A 25,959-nucleotide genomic window follows, 5' to 3' on the forward strand; every position below is an offset into this window, starting at 1 on the left:
TGCCCTGGGTACCAGAAGCTTCTAACAAGCATCAAATCCTTCTGAGAGTCACCAGTGCAGTAGATGCTGGCATCTAACCTGGATACAGCCTTTAAGCTCACTGAGCCCCAGTTGACTCATCTGCAAAGTGGGGAAAATATTCTCCACCATGGAGCTCCTGGGTTCTTCATCCTGGTCCTAAAGAAATGTCAGGCCTGATCATTGGCAGTGGGGTTTCTCTCAATCTCCTCTCCCCAAAGCTCAGCTACACCTTTTGTACAACATGAGGCAGTAAATCCTCTCTGCGCTCTTAAAAAAAAAAAAGACTCATTAGGGTCCAGGATTTTGCACAAAGTGCAATTAATTATCCAGTCTACTCTCCCTGTGGTCTGTGGGGAAGGTTTTATCATTGTCATCTTCATCTTTCAGGTGAGCAAATTCAGGCCCAGAGAGACAAGACCTTGCCAGAGTTCCCCCAGTAAGAAAGGCAGCAGAGTGGGATGGGGTCTGACCCATGACTGAGGGTTCCCAGGATTCACCAACTGTGGGCCTCAGATTCTTACACTGATCTGCAGAGAGGAGCAGACAAGACCAGACCAGAGGTTGCTCACCGAGGTCTTGCTGGGGAGAAAAGATTTTAGCTTAATCCCACAACACAGTGCCCCCTCCTTGTGTGTGATTGCTGCCAACCTTTATTTATTTATTATTTTTTTTTTTTTCCCTTTTTAGGGCTACGCTTGCTGCATATGGAAGTTCCCAGGCTAGGGCTCCAAAGCAAGCTGCAGCTGCCAGCCTACCCACTGGCCAGATTTTAGCTGCATCTGTGACTTATGCAATGCTGGATCCCTAACCCATTGAGCAAGGCCAGGGATCGATCCTGCATCCAGGATACCAGTTGCGTTCATTACCAACTGAGCCACAGTGGGAACTCCTGCAGCCAAACTTCTAATTGTTCCCAACAACCCCTGAGCTAGCATCCATCCCTAGACCCCAGCAGGATGATCTGCTGGAGCAACTAGCCTTCCTTTGTTGGCTTGGGATAGGCTGTGCATTTTTTCCTACCAGTTTGTGTGTGGTTTTAATTCTTTTTTTTTTTCTTTTTTTGGTCTTTTTAGGGCCACATTGGAGCTGTTGCTGCCAGCCTACGCCACAGCCATAGCAATGCCAGATCTGAGCCGCATCTGCGACCTACACCACAGCTCACCACAACGCCGCATCCTTAACTCACTGAGTGAGGCCAGGGATTGAACCCGCAACCTCATGGTTCCTAGTCGGATTCGTTTCCGGTGTGCCACGACAGCAAATCCTGGTTTTAATTCTTTCTTTTTGTTTTTTCCAGTGTGATGTGTGGAAGGAACAAAAGCCTAGCTTCCTCCAGTGGCAGCCTCCACAACTTAGTAGCTCCGAGGTTGTGGACAATCCTGTTCCCTCCCTCCAACTTCTCTTCTATCAAACAGAAATATCAATCCTTGGTAAGTATTGCATGAGATAATATCTATTAAGTGGCCAGGACATGGCCTAGCTCCTCCTGGTAGTACTGGGGAGAACAATACACTACTGTGGGAAAAAAAAAAAAAAAAAGTGCTGAAACAGTCATTGTCATAAGAACACAGGAGTTTGTTTCTCTTTCAAGAACAGTCCTGAAACGACAGAGCAGCTCTGGTTCTGTGACAAAATCCGGGGTCCAGGTCACTGGCACTCTGGGTGGTTGACTGCATGCCTGGAGCCAAGACTCTTCCTCTCTGGGTACCAGCCAAGTGGAAGGTGAGGGAGAGCGTGGAGCAGGTATCCTCAACATCTTAAGCCCCCCAAATATAAACATTCAGGTGTCCTGGACATGGAGACTCTCAGGCAGCCATGTACCCATTTTCAACTTCTGGAAGAAGAAAATTGAATTTTTTTTTCCTTTTGTGGCTGCCCTGAGGCATATGGAGTTCCTGGGCCAAGGATCAGATCTAAGCCACAGTTGCTACCTACACTGCAGCTGTGGCAACACCAGATCTTTTAACACACTGTGCCCAGCTGGGGATCGAACCTGTGTCCTGGCACTGAAGAGATACCACTGATCCCGTTGCGCCACAGGGGAAACTCCAAGAGAATGAATTTTTATAGACACTAATACAGACCTTCCATGTTAGTTTTCAATAGGTACATTTTCAAGACACTCCTCTCCGAGACAAATCAGTAGAGTTCCAGGGGCCAGCAGAAGGATCACAAAAATACTCTTTCTTTGGACAAGTGAAAATCTTAGTCTGGTGACATTGGCTAAATTCAGTTATTGACATTTTCTGTTCCCTAGCAGATAGACCTATAGGCTCCTCTTACTCTTAGCTTTCATTGGGTGGTTTTATCTAATCAACAATCATGAAAGAATAAAAATGGGAAATCTCAACACACAGAGTCCTTGAAAAAAAAAAAATTAGGGCTCAACTCTTGGGTGAAAGGTAATACACAAGCTGAGTTGATATACAGGCTAAGATAAAGACTAGAGTTCATTCATGAGGGAGCTGGTGGCATGGGAGGAAGCCCTGGGATTTGGAGTTGGGCTGGATTCAGTTCCCTGAGGCACCCAGAGACAGGGATCAGGAGGGGGTTTCTCTTCAGCAGGATACCTATCCGGAGCTGATGTTAAGAGTCCCGGAAATCCCCCTGCCTTTGGCAAGACGCTGCTGCCCCTCAACGCTGACAGCCTCCACTAATTACCAACTTTGGGAGCATCAGGGACTGACATCATCACGCCTCTCATCTTGATCTTGGCTCCCATGGTTAACAAATCCGACTAGGAACCATGAGGTTGTGGGTTCGATCCCTGGCCTTGCTCAGTGGGTTAAGGATCCAGCATTGCCGTGAGCTGTGGTGTGGGTTGCAGACACGGCTCAGATCTGGCATTTCTATGGCTGCGGCATAGGCCGGTGGCTACAGCTCTGATTAGGCCCCTAGCCTGGGAACCTCCATGTGCCACGGGAGCAGCCCTAGAAAAGGCAAAAAGACAAAAAATAAAAAATAAAGTCCAAGTGTCAGCAGGACTGTCTCCTCCTGGAGAGTCTGAGGGGAGAATGCATTTCTTTGCCTTTTTCAGCTTCTAGTGGCTGCCTGCATTCCCTCACTAGTGGCCCCTTTCAAAATCTTCAAAGCACATCTTCCAACTTCTGTTTCTAGCACCTCTGGGTCTCCTCTGTCTCCGGCTCCCCTGCCTCCCTTTCAAAAGGGACATGGAGGAGCTCCCATTGTGGCTCAGAGATAACGAACCTGGCTAGTATCCATGAGGATGCAGGTTTGCTCCCTGGCCTTGCTCATTGGGTTAAGGATCTGGCGTTGCAGTGAGCTGTGGTGTAGGCCGGCAGCTGCAGCTTCAATTCGATCCCTATCCTGTGAACTTCCATATGCCACAGGTGTGGCCCTTCAAAAAAAAAAAATAATAAAGAAGAGGCATGGAGAGGATCACTTGATCCCATCTCAAGATCTGTGACTGGATCATATCTGTAAAACCCTCTTGCCATATAAGATAACATTCATAGGTTTCAGAAATTAGAATGCGGATCTCTTGGTGGGCAGGGGAGGAAGAATTTGGCAGGCCTACCATGAGGATCAAAAAGTTAGTGATAGTTCTTTGGATCAGGATGTTGTCTTGTAGTTCTTCTGGTGTGTTAGTTGGATGGGAGTGGCCAGCCCCTAGCCTGGGATCTGTATGTCTGGGCCTGGATTTCCTGCAGGCTCGAAGTGAAGCTGAGCTGCCTAGCACTCCAGGAAAATTGGGGAAACCTTGCTTTGGCATATAGTATTATCCCAGAGAAGCTGGGTTACACTGATACAATTCACAGTCCCCCAGATCGCAGAGACAGCCAAGATCTGATTAATGCTTTTTGCCAAGTCCAGTAAAGTCTGGGCATCTCTCTAGGGTAAATGGCCTGACACTCGGCAGCTCTGGCTGCTGTGAACCGGTGGCTCTGTCATTCTAACACAAAGTCTCTTCCACATCTGCCACAATTGGGGAGGAAAGCGCGTGGGGAAGGACACATGGGCTTTTCAGGATCCTGGCCCAGAAGGGACGATCATGTCCGTTCATGTTTCATTGTCTAAGGCTGATCATAGGGCCCCAGACAAGGGCAAGGGGCCAAGAACTGCAGTGTTCCGTGCTCTGGAAAGAAGAGAGCCAGGCACTGATGAGCCCAAGCACTGGACACGCTGAGGGATACAGGGCAGCTGGCAGTCACCCAAGGATGGGGGATAGGAAACGGATCAAGGATGTCAGAAGAGCGTCATCTTGTGTGCAGGTGCAGCCGGCTCTTCTCTGGTTCCTCCCCCAACGAGACCCATTGTTTTGACAACTGCCAAGAATGCCAAACTTCGACCCAAGAGGGGAAAAGAGAATTTCCTTTTATCTTCAGATTTCACCGTTCTAATTACGCTCCTGCCTTCCTCTGCCGGGGGCATTAGCATGAATCAGAATTATCTAAAGAACTCCAAGAGGAATTGAGCCTTCAGACTCTAAAGGTGTAGCCTTCGTGGATTCCCACTTCAACAAGGCAGAGATGGTTTAAAAAATGAATTCTTCTCTTATGTCAGAAAGTTCAAAACAAGCGAATTCACAAAGAGAGCTCTTGGCAAAAGCCTTGGATGTGGAATTAAACAAAGAGGATAGAAGAAAACGAAGCATATCCATGCAAAAGAATATGTCTTTTCAGTCTTTAAAAATGAAGGCAATTCTGACGGGCTACAGCTTGGATGAATCTTAAAGACATGATGGCGAGTGAGATAAGCAAAAGGACAAAGAGTGTATGATTCCATTTATTTGAGGTTCTAAAGCAGTCAGACTCAGGGAGACAGAAGGAAGAGTGGTGGTTGCCAGGGACTGGGGAAGGGCTGAAAGAGGAGTTAGTACTTAACGTGTACAAAATGTGTGGCTGGGTGGCGGAGATGGTGACATACACGTGTGACTGCTCTTAACACCCCTTAAAAATGATTAAGATGGTAAATTTTATATTATATGTACTTTACCACTGTTAAAATTTTAAAAGAAAAGCTTTCTAAACCTTTCATTAAGAAGAGCTAGGATCCCAGAATGTTAACTCTGGCAAGGATCTGTTCCCAGAGGGGGCAGTTAAGGCCCAGAGAGGGGAAGGGTCAAAGGGACAGGCATTCAGCCAGGACTGTGCGCCTTGTCTTCACCCCTCCCCCACCCCCACTGTACGACAAATGCCCAGGTGACAGATGTGTTGTCCCCACTCTGAGATGATCTGTCTGGCCTCTGCCAGGCTCTGCTCTGGTCCCTGGTTGCTGGATAATTGATGATGACTCACAGACCAGGCCAGAAATGGAAGCAGCGGGCTCCAGACACTAATTAGATCATCTCACTCCCAAACGAATGTGCTGGAGCCTTGTTCTTCATTTGGTCACCAGTGAGGAAGTGACATCGGGCAAATGAAACCTCTACTGAGCTCTTACTCTGAGCCAGATCCTGGATGCTCACCATCACCTCCAATGACCCCAGTCCAATAAAACAGATGTTATCATTATGGTCTCTTAGGGAAGGATGACAAGCTTAGGGATGACAATCTTCCCATTGTCACTGGGCAGGGCCAGGACACTGAGTGGCTCTGAGCTGGGTCTAAATGACCCCCTATACTCGCTAGGTGCCTTGGCCATGTGTGTTGAACCAAATTCAACATTTTCAGCCACACAAGGCTTGAGAGAATTATTGTCAGGTCTCAACCCACCCACCAGGGGGTAGAATTCAGGGGCAATTGTAATAAGTGCAAAGCTATAGGTAAGTAATTGATTTTTTAATTTTTTGAGACAGAGTGCTTTATCTATACAGATAAATCAATTTACGGGCTTCACTTTCCCAGATTCTTCCTCCAAGTCTAAGCTCTTTCCAGTGAAGCACGAGCATTAGAAACGTTTGTGGGCTTTTTTTTAATGGTATGGTTTGCAGACAATGAAGGTATCTGTCTGATTGTCTTCTTCAAAGCAAATTAGAGAATTTTAGAGTCAGCATGTCCTTAGAGATCACTGTATCCACTCCTCTGTCCATTGTACAGTTGAGAAAACCAAGGCCCAAAAAGGTTAGGAGGCCTCCAATGAATGTCAGAAGTGAGAGAGAACCCAGGTCTCAAACCATCCACTCTGCTGCATGGCCTTGGCCTTGGGTATAAGAAACACTGGAAACATCTCTTTGATGGCCGAAGTCAATTCCTTCTCAGGATCCAAACTGACATCTTCTGGGTCTTCCAGGGAGCAGGTGCATGCCATCCCTCAGACTTGAAGCCCCGAGTTGCTGATGCAAGCCTAGTCCCTGGAATCATCTATGGAGAAGGGTGTATCTTTACCCCCATTTGATGGACAAGGAAATAGTCTCTGAGAGACGAGGCCCCTTGCCCCGGTTACCACTCAGTGGATGGGTGTGCTATTTTGCTAGGGATGACGTAGCAAAGCACCACAGACTCGATGGCTTAAAACAGCAGAAGTTTATTTACTCACAGTTTTGGGAGGCTTCAAGTCCAAAATCCAGGGGTCGGTAGGTTGTTTCCTTCTGAGGTTTCTGAAGGAAACTAGAGTCCAGACCGCACCCCTCGGCTTGTACATGGCTGTCCGTGCCCTGTCTCTGCACATCATCTTCTTTCAATACACACCTGTGTCCAAATTTCCCCTTTTATAAGCACACTACACATAGTGATTAGGAACCACCCCAAAAACCCTGTTTTCAATTTTTTTTTTTTTTTTTCATTTTCCAGCCACACCTGAAGCATACGGAAGTCCCAGGCCAAGGATCGAATCTGAGCTGGAGCTGCAACATAAACCACAGCTGTAGCAACACTGGACCCTTAACCCACTGTGCCAGGCCACAGTGGAACCCACACAGCCACAGAGATAAGCCGGATACTTAACCCACTGCATCACAGTGGGAACTCCTCGTTTAATTCCTTAAAAGCTCTGTCTCCAAATAAAGTCTCATTCGGAGATACTGCAGGTCAGGACTTAAACATATGAATGGGGTTGCGGGGAACGCACACAGTTCAACCCCTAAGAGTGAAGGAGCTGAGATAAGTCTGTGAAGTGTGAAAGTCTGGCTTCTCCCCTCCACTCCGGCAACGTCAAGGCCAGTTGCTGATCTTCGGGGTTGAGTTCACTGATGAATCATGAGGGAATCTGACTGCACCCCCCCAGAAGTGCAGAAAACGCACCCTTACCAAATGGATAGCACGCCATTTATAGCTGCAGCTTCCCCAAATCTCACCACCAAAGATGAGAGAAATCTGCAGAAAAAGCAGCTTAGGTCATTCTGAAACCGGTGACCTTAAAAATAAATAAATAATTTTTTAAAACCTCCTAGATCTTATAGTAAGAGACAGGAAAATTCAGACTGCTTGGAAAAGCTCTTTTTCACCAAATTGACAGAATCAAGAAGTTAGATGATATTCTGTGCTGTTGAGGCTACAGGGAAAAACACATTCATCTCTTGCTGGTGGGGGTGTAAAGCGGTATATAGGGAGTGAAATTTGGCTCTACTTGTCAAAATCCCAAATGCCCACTTCAAAGGTATCCAGAAATTACACTTTCAAGTATTTCTCTTACAGCTCTACCATCACACCTGTGGGAAACACTGTGGGTACAAATTTCCGTATTTCAGTATTGCAAGATCACAAGGTTCTAACAACCTAAGAGCCTATTAAATAGAAGATTGCTTAAATAAATTGTGGTAAGAGCCACATTCCATTGTATAATGGAATACAATTTTCAAAAAGAAGAGGAAAACTATTTATGTGAATTAAAAAATAGAAAAGCATAACGTAGAATAGAGTGCAAAATATACCATCATTTGCGTGAAAATCTTACCTATATTTATACACTTGCATGCATATAGAGCATGTATGGATGGTCACACACATAAAAAGCTGGTAATATTGGTTACTTGCTAGGAAGAAAATAAGATGGACAGGGAGAGGGGGTGGGGGCAGAAAATGGGAGAAGAGAGTCTTTTTTTTGTCTTTTTGTTTTGTTTTGTTTTGTTCTGTTTTTTGTATTTTTAGGGCTGCACCCACAGCGTATGGAGGTTCCCAGGCTAGGGGTCCAATTGAAGCTGTAGCCGCCAGCCCACACCACAGCCACAGCAACGCCAGATCTGAGCCTCGTCTGTGACCTGCACCACAGCTCACAGCAAGGCTGGATCCTTAACCCACTGAGCGAAGCCAGGGATGAAACCTGAATCCTCTGGATGCTAGTCAGGTTCATTAACTGCTGAGCCACAACGGGAAATCCAAGAGAGACATTTTTTTAAATTGAAGCATCCTTGAGTTACAATGTTGTGTTAGTTTCAGGTGTACAGCAAAGTGATTCAGTTTTATATAGAGAAAGAATATATATTCTTTTCCATTATAGGTTATTATAAGGTATTGAATGTGGTTCCCTGTGCTGTACAGTAGGTCCTTGTTGTTTAGCATTTTACCCATAGCACTGCGTCTCTGTTAATCCCAAACTCCTAATTTATCCCTCCCTCACCTTCCCCTTTGGTAACCCTAAGTATGTTTTCCATGTCTATGAGTCTGTTTCTGTTTTGTAAATAAGTTTGTTTCATGTTTTAGATTCCACATTTAAGTGGTCATAGGATATTTGTCTTTCTGTCTGACTGACTTCACTTAATATGATAAATTTTAGGTTCCTCCATGTTGCTACAAATGGCATTCTTTCATTCTTGTTTATGGCTGAGTCTATACATCACATCTTCTTTATTCATCCATCTGTTGATGGGCATTTAGGTTGCTTCCCTGTCTTGGCTATTGCAAACAAAGCTGCAGTGAACACTGGGATACATGCATCTTTTCAAATTAGAGTTTTCTCCAGATAGTGGGATAGTTGGATCATGTGGTAACTCTATTTGTCGTTTTTTAAGGAACCTCCATACTGTTCTCCATTGTGGCTGCACCAATTTACATTCCCACCAACAGCGTAGGAGGGTTCGCTTTTCTCCACATCCTCTCCAGCATTCATTATTTGCAGACTTTTTAATGATGGCCATTCTGACTGGTGTAAGTTGACACCTCATTGTAGTTTGTTTTGGGTTTTTTTTTTGTTTTTTTTTTCTCCCTTTTTGGCCCCATGGTGAGGGATCAAATCCGAGCCAGAGCTGTGACCTATGCCACACCTACAGCAATGCCAGACCCTTAACCCAATGCACCAGGCCGGGGATTGAACCTACAAGGCCACAAAGACAAAACCAGATCATTAACCCACTGCCCACAGCAGGAACGTCTACCTCATTGTAGTTTTGATTTGCATTTTGAAAAAGAGACATTTTGAAGTCTACTGTACATGCAGAAATTGCCTCTTTAAAATATTTATAATTTCAAAGAAACTTCTTACCACCAGGCTATAGGCCCAATTTGTGGCTTATTCCTCTAGGCAAAACTCGAGCCTTTAATAGTTTCCCAAATACATTCAATTAATTTTTATTCTCATTTAATGAATCTAAATTAAACCAGTGCCAGCAAGGGGGGAAGCTAAGTACAGAGAAGCAACACAGATCAAATGTCTCTCTTTTGCTTTTTTTTTCCCTCCTGACCTGTCCCCAGCTGGGCAGAATTAACCCTTTTCTCTCCAGCCTTATTATAACTCAAGCCACAGAGAGTGACAGACATCAGTCAGTGAGTCTGAGCAGGAAGGTGGCTCACACACAGGTTCTGGCATTGGATTGAGATGGCTTAGAATTCTAGTCTGGCCACAAGCCAGCTGTGTGCCCCCAGGGACTGGACCACCCTCTTTGTGCCTTTGTTTCATCTGTAACATGGGGGTAATATTATTTGTTTCATTTGATTGTTTCAGGTAGATTCGACAAAGGGCCCAGCCCTGAGGCACCAACTGGGTGCTCCATCAGGACCATCTCTGTTCAATGGCCCACACCTCCTCAGCACCCGTGGCAGGCTGGGTGCTGTGTGGGGCTCTGGGAGACAAGGAGAATCCCAGCTCTCACAGAGAGAGCATTCTCATCTACTGCTTGTTGTCATTATTGCCATCCTTTCTTTGGGGTGCACGCCATGGCCTCTGACACATGGAAAGAGCTGGATAAAGACCCCTCGCTGACTTTGCTCCTGGCTCCCTGAGACAGAGGCTGCATCAGCACCTGCTCCAGACCTGGCACCAGGTCTCTACTAGAAAGACCTGCTGAGTAAGGCAGTGAGAAGCACACAGGACACCTGCTTTTCCCCAACCCCCACCCCTCCCTCTGGACTGGAAAATGACACAGTGGAGCAGAGCCCCAGTAAGCTCCCTTCCCGCCCTCAACAGGCTACCTAGACGGAGAAGGGTCTGCAGTGTGATTTCTCCTTAGAGGGTCAATATGGGCTCTTTGGATGAAGAAAGCTGGTTTCCCAGCCTACTAGCCTCTTCCCGACTCTGAGGACACAGCCAGTTGGCAGTCTGCTGCACAGAAGCGGGCCCTTGCCAGAATCCAATCACGCTGGCCTCCTGATGTCAGACGTTCAGCTTCTAGAACTGTGGGAAATAAAGGCCTGTTGTTTACAAGCGGCCCAGTCTCTGGGATTATGTTATAGCAGCCAGAACGGACTAAGGCAAGCCTCAACATGTCCTTAATGCCTGACTTGGCCAATTTGTCAGGAAGCTTGGAATCTGGGACGTGACCTTACCCAGTGCTCACGATTACCAGCCAGGCAGGGACCATTACCTTGTCCATTTGACAGGTGGAGGGACTGAGGCGTGCCTGGCTCTCGTGGATAGAAAGCCAGCCAGCTGTGGTGGGGAGGAGGAGGGAGCGAAGTAGGGAGAAGCCAGTGGGAGCCAGCTGCGGGGATCCAGGAGGCCAGGTGGAGATTCTGATCTGTCCTCCCCTGCACTACCGCTACCAGGGCTGCTGAAGGATGTTAAGTGAAAGTCTCATGATCTGGGGCCTGTTTTGAAAAGGTGTCTCGGCTGCTCTGGGAAGACCTACTGGTGCGTGGATGCAGGAAGAGGGTGCTGGGGATGAAATGACGGAGCCAGGAGGAAATGGCCGCGGCCAGGCTGCAGGAGTTTGCCCACATCTCCTGCTCCCAAGCCGGCAGTGGGGAGCCACTTTGTCTGACAGCGTCCAAATATCCAGGTGATTTATCTTAATTAGTGAAAGCGGGACTGAGAGTTTTGTTTAAATGCTGGGAACTGATGTATCAGATGATGACCCCGAATGGATGATGAAACCTAAAGTGCCTGCAGGATGAAACATACAGGAAGCTGGCTGACCCATCCACTCTGCTGGAGTCACCGAAAGGAGTCTAAATACATGCACTTTGCTCTGCGTATGGTTAACCCCCACTAGTAACAGTAACAAAATTCTGATTTTGTAGTCAGAACACCCCTTCCTTTTCCTGTTACGGGGTAACTGTCCCCCATTCATACAATCTGATATGAAACATCCTTGACCTGATCCCAGAACAGATCGTCGGGACAGAACAGACAACAAATGTATCTCATTCTTGGCTTTTGCATGTCTAAGGTCAATGTCCAATGACAAAAAGATAAAAAATAGAGATGAATGGTCAAAGCACGTTTTCCCACTGCCGAAGATTCTGCATCTGCGGAGACACGGGGAATGGAGGGGAAGGTGACAACAAGCAGAACAAAGGCCCAAGGTTCAGAAGGAGCCCAGGACAGGAAGCCGACCCAGGGGGGCCGCTGGCAGTAGCTGGGGCAGCCTGGGAGACCACGAGCCGCACTCCCCTGAGGCTTCCTCTGCACTCACGGGCAGCCCTGTTTCCGTAGCCATGGGCACCATTGGTTGGCAATGCCAGGAAGCTGGGCTAAGCTATTGATGAGCCAAAGGAGGACACGACTCTCACAGTCTTCGTAAAGTCCATGGACATCTGGCTCATGTGGCAGCCCACCACCCCTCCAACCTCCCAGGACCCTCAGGAGCGCCCCTCTTAGGGATGAGGGGAAGGCTGCGTGAGACAGGAGGATTTGATGGAAACCAAAAAGCCCCTCCATCTATGCATCATTGGGACAGAAGAGAAGCAGGCAGAGGTCTCCCCTTCATATGTCATTACCAACCTGACTTCCTAACTTGCTGGCTCTGGGGGCTTTTGTTGTGTTATCATCATGGAGTCAAATTACATATACTGATCTGAGACCTGCTTTCAGTTCATCATACACCTTAGAGATCTCTCCTTGTTAGAACCTATAAGAGTACCTTGTTCTAACAGCTGCAAAATAATCCATAACCTGATAGCAACAACAAAATATTAAGCACCCTCTATTTCGAATATTACATTGTTTCCATTCCCCACTATTACAAAATAATACCTCAATGGACCATAAATATTTATAAAATTATGGGTTCCCACTTTAAAAAAAAAATGTTGAAATAATGTTGAATTCCCCCTATCATGGTGACTTACTTGAACTTTCTACGACATAACCGAGAGAAAAGTCTCTAAACTATAAACCCATTAATAAATCATTAGATTGTTTTATGAGCTTTTAAGCCTCATGAAACTATATCATGTACTATTCTCTATTATTCTTTTTTCCAGCTTTACTGAGGTACGATAAAGTGGGATATGAAAGTTCCCAGGCTAGGTGTCGAATTAGAGCTGCAGCTGCCAGCCTAAACCACAGCTCACGGCAACGCTGGATCCTTAACCCACTGAGCAAGGCCAGGGATCAAACCCGCATGCTCATAGATACTAGTTGGGTTCATTACTGCTGAACCACAATGGGACTCCAAAACTGTTTATATTCAAAATAAAACAAAACAAAGCCTCTGTGAACACCCCGTGTGTACGTATGTGTGTATATCTTTGTGTTTTGGGAGTGTGAAATTTCTAGTTCAAATTTTGATAGTTTCTGCCCTTTTGCCTTCAAAAAAAGTGGCATTATTCTATACCCACGTCGTAAATGATTAGACAGAGGTTCATAGGGGAAAATGACTTGGCCAAGACCCCCCAGCTGCTAGAGTGGAAGACAGGATTTGAATTCAGGTCTGCCTGTCCCAGGCCTGATAAATAGGCACCCAACAGTCTGGCGTGGCTGAAATCTCCACTGTCATGGCAGCAAGTTTGGAGGAGCCAGGCATCTTGTGGGCACACATGGGTGTGTCCCGGTCCCTGGAGACTCAGCCCTGGTTCCTGGAGCCCATCACCAGCTTTATTAAGGCAGCCCTGCCCCAAAGGTGGGAACTGCCAAATCAACCTGTCGCTCTGGAGTCAAGGTGACCAAACAAAACAAACATGGTGCCTGGGCCTCCCTGACAAGCAGGAGGCTGACTGTCTTTCTATTTCAAGGGCCATTAGAGAAAACTATCCAGACTCCAGCTGCATCAGGGGCAAAGCAACTGCCTCCATACTCCGCTCATTCTATAACACAGCCGCAGACACTGCCCCCATCAGTGAGGTCTAATCCATTTCCAGTTTTGCTGTGCTGGGAGGGCCCCAGTTATCAAGGAAAAGACAGACGATCTTGGAGATCTGGTCCATCCCTCCCTCCGAAGTTGGGGAAAGGACTGCTTCTTTCTCAGAATATATGACTCAGGGCAGTATTTCAAGTGAGGGGGTCACAGATCAAGCAGAGGTCAGCACTAATTGGCAAGCAGTCTGGGTAATTCATTAATCTCCCTTTGCCTTAGCAGGCCAGGCGTGCCACCCAGCACTTGAACCTTTGGTTGACTCACCATAGCCCACGTGACTTCCATCGGTCCTGCTTATTTATGGCACTGGCTGGCAAGTGTCTAATGCCTTCCTGTCCTTGAATTCAAGCCCCTAACTGTTCCTGGGCAGCAAGCACCAGGCTGCATCCCTTTCCATGCCTTGCGCAAGGTCAAACGCCCAGCAGGTGTTCCATAAATGTCCAATGCGTGGAGGCTGGATCCATTCATTCACATGATAAATAGTCCACTGCTTCAGTAGGCGGTGCTCTGCTCTAGACTCTGAGTTTGTCTGACTTGAGAGCCATGAAATAAATAAGCAGGAGTCCCTGTTGTGGCTTGGCAGGCTAAGAACCCAACAAAGTCTCCGTGAGGATGCAGATTCTATCCCTAGCTTTATTCAGTGGGTTAAGGATCCTGCGTTGCCACAAGGTGCAGCGTAAATTGGAGATGGGGCTTGGATCTGGCGTTGCTGTGGCTGTGGTGTAGGCCGGCAGTTGCAGCTCTGATTCGACCTCTAGACTGGGAACTTCCATATGCCACGGGTGCGGCCCGAAAAAGAAAAAAAAAAAGTAAGACAATGAAGGCATCTGATGGCAAGAGGAAAGAGTCCTGGATAAAACTGAGGGAGGTGGGTCCTGTCTCGGCCAGCTCTGGGGATAAGATTCCTGCTCTATGAAAGGAGCTCTTTTCTGACAGGAGGGGCCCTGGCGGCCCTCCGCGTCCTCACAACCAGCTTTGAGGAAGTCTTGGTAACCCTTATCAGAACACGTGGCCCTTCAAGAAAGCAGATATGTTGCTCTCTGATTACCAGATGTTAGACAAAAGCAATCAGTCATGGGGAAATGAGGAGTTTGTCGGTGCTGCTCACAGGTGGAAAAACAGAGGTGCATCTGGATTGATGGGGAAGCCAGAGCCTCCGGCAGGAGGATGACAAAGGCAGAGGCCAAGGCACAGCGGGCCGGGAAAGGGCTACATCTAAGGCTTCCTGGCTATGGCCTCTCTGAAGCTCTTCACCTCTCCCAGCACATCTTAGCTCCCACTGCTTTTATGAGAATTGAAGAACTGACACTGTGTCATCGATCATTGATTTCCTCCTGCATTCTGGAGCCTGCAGCTTGGGTTCAAATCTCTGTCCTAATATTCCTAGGTGGAGGACTCAGACAAATCATTCTTTGTCATTTTGCATATAGAAAATAAAGAATGTGTGTGTGTGTGTGTATATGTATATGTATATGAATGACTGGGTCACTTTGCTGTACAGAGAAATTGACGGAACAATGTAAATCAACTATAACAAATTATTTTTGAAGAAAGGAAACTAGGTAACTGTTTTTGAAGGCTTTAAAAATTATAATAATAACTCCGAGTAAGTGGTAGTTATTAACAGATACTTGCCTGGCACACAGTAAGCATTAAATGAACACCTTGGAGTGTTCATTTAAATAATTGGTCTTGATGCTTCCAGTGCCTCATGGGAGTAAACTGGAGCAGAGTGGGGCTGCTCAGCTGCCTTTAGGCATTAGAGTGTGGTATCTTGGGGGGAGGGAGGATCTGACTCTTAGGGGGCTGGGAGGACTGTGGGCCTGGATTGAGGCAGAACCACCCTACTCAATAATGGAGTCGGTGACAAGGAACTTCTGGGACCATAAGACTAAGGTGATGCCATCTGTATTCTGGAATTAAAGAGTCCCAGGACCTGACCTGGAAGTTGTTGTTTAGGATAGATATGGCCGAAGGACAGCCATCCTGACCCAAAAGTGGTGTCTTAAGCTTTTGGGATATGGTTTCTGAGGCTTTGGGATCTATGCTAATTTTCAACTTGGCACTCCACTGGTGCCAAGTTGCAGGCAGAAGGGAGTGTGTTGCGTGAAGCAACAGGGGAAAAAGCAAGAGACAGAGGATAGGGCTTCGTTCTGGACCCAGATAGCCTACATTGTCTGGTTTCACTGCTACAATCCGTGTCCCTTTGAAGAATGGAAGGAAGAAGAGAGAAGATGAAGGCAGAAGCTTCTACACAGACCAAGAGAGGAAGGAGAAGGTGCTTCCCATTCCGTTCCAGACCAAGAGAGGAAGGAGAAGGTGCTTCCCATTCCGTTCCGCAAGGAAGATCAAGTGGTCAAGGAGGAGGCGGCAGTTAATTGGGATCTGGAAAGCTGGGTGTTTCTCAGACCAAGCACTTCAGGGAAAGCGTTCCAGGCATGGGATGCAGCATGCATGTGGGCTCAACAGTGCAGCAATTAAAGGCAACAGCAAGTTCTTTGTGAAGGCATTTCACAGCAACCACGGCCTTAGCACCTGAGATGAGACTTTACGTGGACGGAGCAGCCACTGACCTTGGGAGGAGCCCATCACCATGGACCGTCCTCTCCGCAAGGGATATACATCCAGCCTGGAAAGCCAAGTTCAGGGATGGGAAACCACTGTTCACTAGGCAATAGGCACTGGCTAAGCACTCGCATTTGTCATCCCATTTAAGCTTCACGGCAATCTTTGGGGTAAGGATTATCCTCGCCATTTCAAAGAGAAAACTGAGGCATGGGGAGGGGAAAGTGATTTGCACATAGTCACATTTGGGTAACCAGGCCAGGTGGGTCTTCATGCTGCTCAAATCCTGGGGAAAACTGGTTAGAACTGAAATTCAAAGTCTTCCCCAGATTTCTGCAAATTCCCGTAGGGCCTCTTTGGCCTCTTCTCCTTTCTGAGTCCACTTTACCCACAGCACATCCAATACCACTGTGTGTCCCCCCAGACTAGACACTGCTCCTTCCCTACAAGGGCAAGGACTGCTAGGGATCTGCCCTCTCCACTGTCCCCTCCCTCCCCTTCCAGGAATGGAACACTGACCGTGGAGTCTGGCAAAACACCAGCTAAAAACTACAGTTCCCAGCAGGAGTTCCCGTCGTGGCTCAGTGGTTAACGAACCTGACTAGCATCCATGAGGATGCGATTCAATTCCTGGCCTCGTAAGTGGGTTGAGGATCCTGCGTTGCTGTCAACTGTGGTGTAGGTCGCAGACGCCGACTCAGAACCTGTGTTGCTGTGGCCCTGGTGTAGGCCCGCGGCTATAGCTCTGATTGGGCCCCTAGCTTGGGAACCTCCACATGCCACAGGTGTGGCCCTAAAAAGACAAAAAGACAAAAAATAAATAAAAATAAAAACTACAGTTCCCAGCAGCTTTTAAGCTGCAAAGAGCTTTAATGGCAATGACCTTGGCCCTGCCATCCTGGAATTAAGCCAATACCAGGAACCTCCTCCATTATATGAGGAAAACAACCCTCAAGATTCCTCCCAGATTCACCCATTCTCAACCAAAATGTTGGTACTTATTTCTTGCATTTTCATGGATTTTACTGACCACTTGTAGGTCACATAAAGGAGTCAGATCAAACCCCAGGCCACCTTCTGTTTTTTCCATTCTCCTTTCCATTTTCCACTTTCCCATTGACTGTTTCTTATCTCCTCCCTATCCAAATCCTCAGGGGTCCCTTGCTTTTCTGCCTCCATTAGACATAGTAATTTCATCCTCAATCCTACTCCCTGGAGTTCCCGTCTTGTTTCAGTGTTTAACAAATCCGACTAGGAACCATGAGGTTACAGGTTAGATCCTTGGCCTTGCTCAGTGGGTTAAGGATCCAGCATTGCCATGAGCTGTGGTGTAGGCCACAGATGTGGCTCGGATCCCATGTTGCTGTGGCTGTGGCATAGGCCGATTAGACCCGCTACAGCTCCTATTAGACCCCTAGCCTGGGAACCTCCATATGCATGGGAGTGGCCCTAGAAATGGCAAAAAGATAAAAAAAAAAAAAAAAAAAAAAATCCTACTCCCTAAACTCGAACCCTATATCCCTCACAGGCTCAGCAGAACAAAAACCCTCCTCTTCACAGAATTTGCTTTGGCTCCATCCATGACAGCCTAGAACCAGCTACACCTGACATTCCACTTGCTTCCCCCACAGTGACTATTGTCCCATGTAGAAAAGGGGTGTCTCTTGTCCCTATTATATTAATGCCAGCATAGGGATGTATTTCTTCCAGCTGTGGCTTTCCACAGCTTCCCTTTAGAAATCATACAAGATGTTTCCCTCTGGGCACTGCGGGAAGCTGTCTTCTCAGCCTCAGCCCTGAAAGGCCACCCCCCAGCGGGAGCCCCCGCAGAGCAGAGGGCTCTAGTAATTCCTTTAAAGTGCCAGAGCTCACTCTTGGAACTGCTGCAAATTCAGCCAGGAAACAAATACAGGCAGGAGGAGCTGGGAGCCCTTGAAGTGGCCTCTTTCTCCACCAGTGATGCTGGGATGTGTCCGAACCACGGTGCACAGTCAATGGGAGCAAAGGCTTGGTGGCATCTGACAATCTGGTGTGCCTGGGAGTTCAAGGGGCTGATCTGCTTCTCCACCAGTTCTTCCAGGATGCATGAAGATGAGATGAGGTGACAGGTATGAAGAGCGTTTTGTAACAAGGAGGCCCCTGTGAAGAACAAGAGCTGAGGGGGTGGGGCTCTTCCCACCCCTCCCGTGTCCTTGGCACCTCCTTCCTTCTCTGGTTTCCTAGTCAGTAAAACAGGAGCGATCATCTTTCTTTCTTTTTGCATCTGTACCTGTGGCATATGGAAGTTCCCAGGCTAGGAGTCAAATCAGAGCTGCAGCTGCCAGACTACACCACAGCCACAGCAACCCCAGTTCCGAGCAGCATCTGTGACCTATGTCAGTTTGTGGCAACTCCAGATCCTTAACCCGCTGAGTGAGGCCAGGGATCGAACCAGCATCCTCATGGACATTATGTCAGCTGAGCCACAATAGGAACTCCCAGGAACAATAATCCAGCTGGGTCTGTTAGGGACAGATGAAACAAAGTGACGAGACTTCAAAAAAAATTAATAACACATCAACACCTAAATCTGATCATCCATCCTAAGGATAGCTCATAGCTATCCATAGCTGCCATCCCTCTACACCAGAAGCCAAAGCCTCCTCCCACCAGGGCCACGTGACCCAGCTCTCACCTGTGACCCCCACCCCTGGACCTATCTGCCTCCCCCAAGTCCCCTTCATCTCTCTATTCTTTGAACATCCCAAACCTGCACTGTCTCAGGGCTGACACTTGCCATACTCTCAGTGTATAACACCCGGCTCCGAGTCCTCTCCGCTGGCCTCCCTCTTCTTGGCCCTCAGCTCAAATGTCCTTCTCAGAGGCCTCCTCTGACGGTCTAGCTGAAGTGGTCCCCATCCGCCACCCGCCTCACGCCCCTGGCCAGTCAGCCGCAGGTTCTCTTTTCTTTTCCTCATCTAGCAAGTGTCATCATCCGGAGTTACTATCTTCCAGTATTTACTTGTTTATCCCTCAAACAGGCTATAAGTATCATCACGGGGACTAACGCAGTGCCGCTTTGACTCAAGTCTGCATCCGCAATGCCTGTGACAGCAGCCTGCACAGATAATCAACATCAGAATGAATACACTCCTAAATATTCATGTGAATGAGTGAAATTTAAAAGATCCTGCCAATGCTCACGACCTTAGTGTACAAACCAAAATGGAGATTTATTAATGATTGAGCTTTTTTTTTCTTTTTACTGCCGCAGTGGAAATTCCCAGGCTAGGGGTCGAATCAGAGCTGCAGCTGCAGGCCTACACCACAGCCACAGCAATGCCAGATCCAAATTGCATTTGCAACCTATGCTGCAGCTTGCGGCACAGCCAGATCCTTGACCCACTGAGCAAGACCAGAGGTTGAACCTGCATCCTCAGGGACAATATGTTGTATTCTTAACCCAACGAACCACAGTGGGAACTCCCCCATTTGAGCATTTGTAAATTAGGTTATGTTTGGTTCTCTCTTCCAGAAAGTCAAACGGCTGGTGAGTGTACCCGATGTCCCGGAAGAGAAAAGAATGAGAATATTGCCTTAGCATTTATAAAGAATTTCAGTACGCATTACCTTGTTTTTCTTTCCCTGACAACCCTGCCTGTTAGCTGCATATCATCATTTTAACAGTTGAAGAAACAGACTCAGAGAAGCTGTGTAACTTGCCTGAAGTCACACAGCTCAGTCACAGTAAACACAAGTTCCTAGGGATGCCTAGGTTTAGAGACACTTTAAGCAGTGCCCTTTTCTCTATGAACATGAATCTCTGCCCTTTGTTATTAATTTGCCTGGCACTGCCCTAAGGTGTTCAGAGCCTGGTGGGGGGAAATGGACTCTGGTGGATACTGGAGTGTTATGGTTGCTATTGCTGTTACTGTTCTGTCTAGCATTACCCTTCCTCCCTTGAGGCTCAGCCTTCGATTTCCCTTTGTAGAAGCAGTCCCTTTCCCATGCTCAGACCATGTGGCTCAGGAGGCCTGTCCACATCCCCCAGGGTAGGCATGTGATCTTGGCCTGGTCAGTTGAAGTCATAGAAGTTGAGTCAATGCAGGCACCTGATCAAGCTGGGCCAGCAAGCCCCAGTTCTGGGATCCTTTTCTGGAACTTTTGGGAAAAAGAATTTTCCTTTCCTAAAGTCATTGCTTATCTGGTGAAATATAAGTTGAAAGTTAACTGGTGGCTATGTAAGAATGAGCCCAACACAATGATGAAGCAATTTCTCAGTTTGATCTTGCATTCGTACCTGGATCAAGCCATGCCTGAAGGTGGAACTCATTGTGTCACTGCCAGTGAGAATTGGCCTTCTGATACCTGCAACTGAAAGATTTCCAGTGACTGCAAGTCATGTGAGTCATACTATCCCATGCAGTAGGAACACGTAGAATATGGCCTCATCATTTGGAGGCCAGGAAAGCCTCACAGAGAAAATGACATTTAAGGTGAGACTTAAAGGTTGAGTGGAAATCCTTGGGCAGATTGCTAGGTGATGGGAATAGCATAGACAACATTACCATGGAGGTTGCTTGACCACAGAATGAGAGGGTGGGGTGAGGAGAGGCAGAAAGCGGACCCAGAGCCCACTCACAGAGGGCTTCGAAAGGGCCATGCCAAAGAGTTTGAGCTTTATTGTGCAGGCGGTACGTTCCCATGGAAATTTCAATAGAGGAGGCTGGGTTTCTGAATTAACAAACTGCTCTTTAGAAACCTCCCTGGAATAGGTAATCCTGCCCCCCCACCCCGGACACCTGTCATTTCCTCTGTGGGCAGACTGGCCGCCCCCATCCTCTCTGCAGGCTGCAGCTGAATGGCGTTGGCATAATTAAGCCATGCTGGGCAAAATTCCAGAAGGGACCCAGCCAAGGCCAAGGAAAACTGTGATTCTATGAGAGTCTCTAATTTCTTTCAGACTTAGGAATTCTCCTTTTGCTCATTTCCACCTCAGAAACAAAGCCCAGGCTGCCTGTAGTAACAGACTCTGCCTGCTGTGGGGCCTGGGGTAAAAGGCAGCTACAATAATCCCTCCAGCGCCCACGGGGCTTCCTTGCCAGATGGGACCCACAGACTCCAAAGAGGGGGTGCTCACCCTAGCTGCGCTCCTCTTGACTGAGGAAGACACTGGACAGAGGAAGAAGCAGAGGCTGAAGGGAACTGAGCCAGAAAGAGGAGGAAGTGCTGAGACTGCCCACAAGGCAAATGCCATGTCTTTTCGAACATTATTTTTGCTTTTTTAGGGCCGCACCCACGGCGTATGGAGGTCCCCAGTTTAGGGGTCGAATCCCCGCTGCAGCTGCCAGCCTACACCACAGCCACAGTGACACAGGATCTTAGCCACATCTGTGACCTATACCACAGCTCACGGCAACGCCAGATCCTTAACCCTCTGAGTGAGGCCATGGATAGAACCCACGTCCTCATGGATCCTGGTCAGTTTCGTTTCCGCTGCTCCAAGACAAGAACTCCTCTTGAACATCTTAATTGCGCAAAAAGGCCTGGTGTCCCTGGCTTGGAGGGGAAGGATCCTGGCTGTGAGAGTCACCTGGGAACCCACCATGAGTATCAGAATAGCCCCACGTCCTCTGAGCGTAATGTCCACAAACAGGTGTCTATGCACTGCCTGGAAGTGGGGTGATGGTGAAGCTTAGAGCAAGGAAATAATATGTGACCCTCACCCTGCCTACCTATACTCGTCCTCCCCGCTCCCTCCCACCCCACACCCACCAGCTCACAGCGTTGCTGCCAGGCTGGCTCTAAACATGCCTGCAGCCTTCATGCCAGCTGGATATGGGGGTAAGTGCCCACTGAGCCTGAGAAGGGTGGCATGGGGTCTGACGCAGCAGTGAGGGCAAGTGTGGGCTGAGAGGGGTGGTTCCACCTGCTTCTGAAAAACCCAGTTACCCCTATTGCTTTCTCAGTCTGCTGCTCCCTTTACCCAAAACTACTCCTCTCAAGAAATCCATATGCTCTCTATGCTCCTCCTTCTCCTCCTCCATCTCTTCCTCCATCTCCTCCACCTCCATCTCCTCCTCCTCCACCTCCATCCCCTCCTTCTCCTCCTTCCTTCTTGCTGGATGCTGCCTAGGATTTGCTTTCAGCTCCTAAGGCCACTCTCAGGTTCTTGCCACATGACTCCTCCAGTGATGCTCTCACAACCTACACATATGGACACATATGAATAAACTCACCTATTAATGCTATCTCCCCTCACCAGAACATAGATTCTATGGTGGCATGGGTTTGTGAGTATTTTTCCTAGCATCTCAGTGTCTGACATATACAGCAGCTTACTACGTGTTTATTGAACAAATGGATACAGGGATTAAGAATGTCCTCTTAGAGACACAGCTGGGGTTCGAAATCTAGCCTTAGCATCTACTAGTCGTACAGCCTGGATCCAGGTGCCTGGCTTCTTTGGGCTCAGCTTTCTTATCTATACAAGGGAAGACTTATCATCGGATCGTGGAAGGGATTCATTCAGTGAGATGGTACATGGAAAGCACTTTACAAGTGCCAGGCCCTGGGTGAGCGTTTAGTAAATGTCAACCGCTCTGTTTATTACTTCCTTCCACAGTGTCGCATAGCTGGTTGTTTTCTTATTGGCGCTCTCCACATGTGTACAAAGAAAGTAGTGTTTCTGAGAGGTCCAGCGATTTGCTCAAGGTTGCACCATGAATGAGTAACCAACAGAATTAGAACTCAGGACTGAGTTGCTCGGCTCCCGGAGGTAGGAATGATCCATGGGGTGGCGGGGGGCAGGGGGCAATGGAGCAGCTGTGTGGCTGTCCAGACAAACTAGGAGAAGGCGCAGTCCAGGGGATCATGAGGACTTGAGATTGGAATATGGGCCTTTCCCTATCACAGAGTCAGAGGGAGAAAGAGCACACCAGGACAGTCCTGAGCCATCGTCTATGAGCGTAAGCAACCGCACGTTGATGCTGCTTCCATCTCTGCTTGCCCAGCATCCCCGCCCCCACATCTATCTATCCAGCTCCAGTGTCCTGGTTTTGTTTGGGGAACCAGCTCTTCTTCATCTTAAGTCTTTACGGTTCTAGTGGGACTGACCACACCCTCTGCTTCAAGAGTGGACCTTGATAGTGATTGAATCAGGATGTGTGACCCAGTCGGTGCAGCAAAAGTCAGGCCTGGGACAGTTGGCTGGAACTTTTGAAAACAGGCTCTCCTTTCCTATCAAGATTGCTAAGCTATTAGAATGTGAGCAGAGGCCATGTGGGATCCCCTCATGGAAAGAATCTAAAGAGGAACCCAAAAAGCCAAAACAGAAGAGAAACAATGGAAAGAGATAGAGAGAAAGGAAAAGTAGGAAAAAGAAAACAACTTGGTGACATCATTTAATCTCCTGGATCCAGCTATGCCTGAAGTTACCTCTACCTCCAGACTTTTCATTTGCATGACTCAATACATTTCTTTTTTTTTTTTTTTTTGCTATGCATCAGTTTGGGTTGAGTTGCTGTCACTTACTACCAAGAAATTTCTGATCAAGGTGCCCACACCCCACCCTGACTATTGAGCAGCTTATAGTATGTTCAGAAGTTTAAGCACCCTAGGGAGAAGGAAACTACCTTCTACTGAGGGGCGATCATGTCCTAAACCTTTAACAGAGCCACCTTATCCTTCCCCAACCCCAGAAGCTAGAAATTATTATGCTAACGTCACCAATGGAGGAAGTGATTTCCAGAGCCAGGTTGCAAAGCTGATATTCAAGTTCTGCACCTCTCTCCCTTCCAGTGCATCCTTCCACGGACGAGGGGGGCAGATCTTTTAAAAGAAATTTTGAAGCCGACCTCAAAATCTCTTCTTTTAAAAATATTAGAATATTTTTTACATCTTACAAAGAATAAACACGGTCTGGTTAGGCCAAGATGGGCTGGGAAAGGAGATTTAAGCAGAGGGAACAATGCAAGCCAAACTTAGAAGCAGAACCATTCAGAACTAGTTAAAAAAAAGAAAAAGAAAATAGCACATGGGAATTCTCATCGTGGCTCAGTGGAAACGAATCCGAATAGCATCCATGAGGACACAGGTTCATTCCCTGGCCTTGCTCAGTGGGTTAAGGATCCGGCATTGCCATGAGTTGTGGTGTACGTCGCAGATGCAGCTCAGATCCGACGTTGCTATTGCATAGGCCAGCAGCTACAGCTCCGGTTCAGCCCTCGGCCTGGGAACCTCCGTATGTGGTGGGTGCAGCCCTAAAGAGAAAAACAAAAACAAAAACAAAAAAACAGCACCTAGTCCAAATAGACTGGAGGCTGGAACTCATGTAGGAGTGAGGTGGGGGAGACTGGAAGTGGGAGCCACGAGATCACCAATCTTGAAGGTCACCTAAAGGCATTTGACTGTAACCACTGACTTCCAGGAGCTTTGAAAACTTTGTGATTTGGGATGACATGATCCCTGTGAAACTGTTGGGTGGAGGATGGGCTGGGTGTGGATGCTTATAAATGGTCCCAGGTGAGAAATCATTAGACCACAACTGGGCAGGTCACCGAGGATGCAGGTGAGGAGAGAAGAGTGAAAAAGACTGTAAAGAAAAACATGTCCACAGGAGTTCCCATGTGGAGCAGTGGTTAACGAATCCAACTAGGAACCATGAGATTGCAGGTTCGATCCCTGGCCTCGCTCAGTGGGTCAAGGATCCAGCATTGCCGTGAGCTGTGGTGTAGGTCACAGATGCGGCTTGGATTCTGCATTGCTATGGCTCAGGCGTAGGCCGGTGGCTAGAGCTCCGATTAGACCCCTAGCCTGGGAATCGGTGGCTACAACTCCAATTAAACCCCTAGCCTGGGAATCTCCATATGCCATGGGAGCAGTCCTAGAAAAGGCAAAAAGACAAAAAAAAAAAAAAAAAAAAAAAAATGTCCACATAACCTGACAAGGAATGGATTAGAAGAGGAGTCAGGGAAACCTCCAAATTCGGAATTATTTTTAGGAAACTCAGTGATCCCATTTTTCTGACACCAGGAAGTAGAGGCACAAGCAGGCAAATGGTGACCCCTCCCCCAACACCCCCACCATTCCCTCCTGGCAGTGCTGTGAGTCGGAGGGGTAGACTAATTGTCAGGCTAGTGGTGGATGGGGAGATGCTGAACAATGGACCTCAGAAAGGAAGGTCAGGGATATGGAATTAATTCTGAGAGACTAATGGCATGAATGGGAGCTCATGACCCCTGCCCCATCCCACATCACTACTTGACTGAATCACGGAGGAGCGAGTCTGGGAGAGCCCAGTCCTAAGTGTCAGGCAGCAGGGCAGAGGCTCCAGCCCTCCCAAGAAAGGGTATATTTCCATCCCCGTCCTGCTATGCTGCCTCCCTGCTGTGTGATCTTGGGCAAGTGACTTCCCCTCTCTGAGCCTCAAGTTCCCCCTCTGCAAAATGGGGTTCAGAGCTCCTACCTCAAAGAGTTGTTGTAAGAAGAGATGAATGCAAAGCATGTTCACAGCTCTTTGAAGAGAATCCCCTTTTTATTTTTTTAACCATCACCTCTGATAAAAAGAAGGGATGTTTACTTAGGAACTGAATTGTTCCTGGTCAGAACAGCATTTTTATGGCCGCTTTCCTCTTGCCACAGGGACAAGAAAGGCGTTTTATGGTGCAGGAACATTGCTCAAGTCTTTTAAATCTTCCTTGCAAGGCTCTGCATAAAATCACTTGGACCGTAAACAGAAGTGAACAAATGATGGAGGCCGTTTCCCCTGGCCCCAGACCTCCCGCTCACCTTTGCTCGGTGTTCACATTTCTCTGACAGCCCATGGAGTGCTGTTCCTGGGAACCTAAGTTCGTGAATGGTCCAGCCTATGGGGGTTGATGCAGAGCTGGTTGAAAAAAGGTGCTGATTATTTATATCAATGTTTTTTCCTGACCAGTTACCAGTCGATGTGGCCTTGACCTTCCAAGCCGCTGCTGGTTTTTGCCAGCTATGCCCACTTAATATGCCAGTTTCAAAGTGCATCATTGTTGTTACTGCAATTTAAG

This window comes from Sus scrofa, chromosome 16 (genome assembly GCF_054392235.1).
Source record: "Sus scrofa isolate SSC_HxYL_T2T_F1_AM1 chromosome 16, Sscrofa_HxYL_maternal_Yorkshire_Landrace_v2.0, whole genome shotgun sequence".
Lineage (NCBI taxonomy): Eukaryota > Metazoa > Chordata > Mammalia > Artiodactyla > Suidae > Sus > Sus scrofa.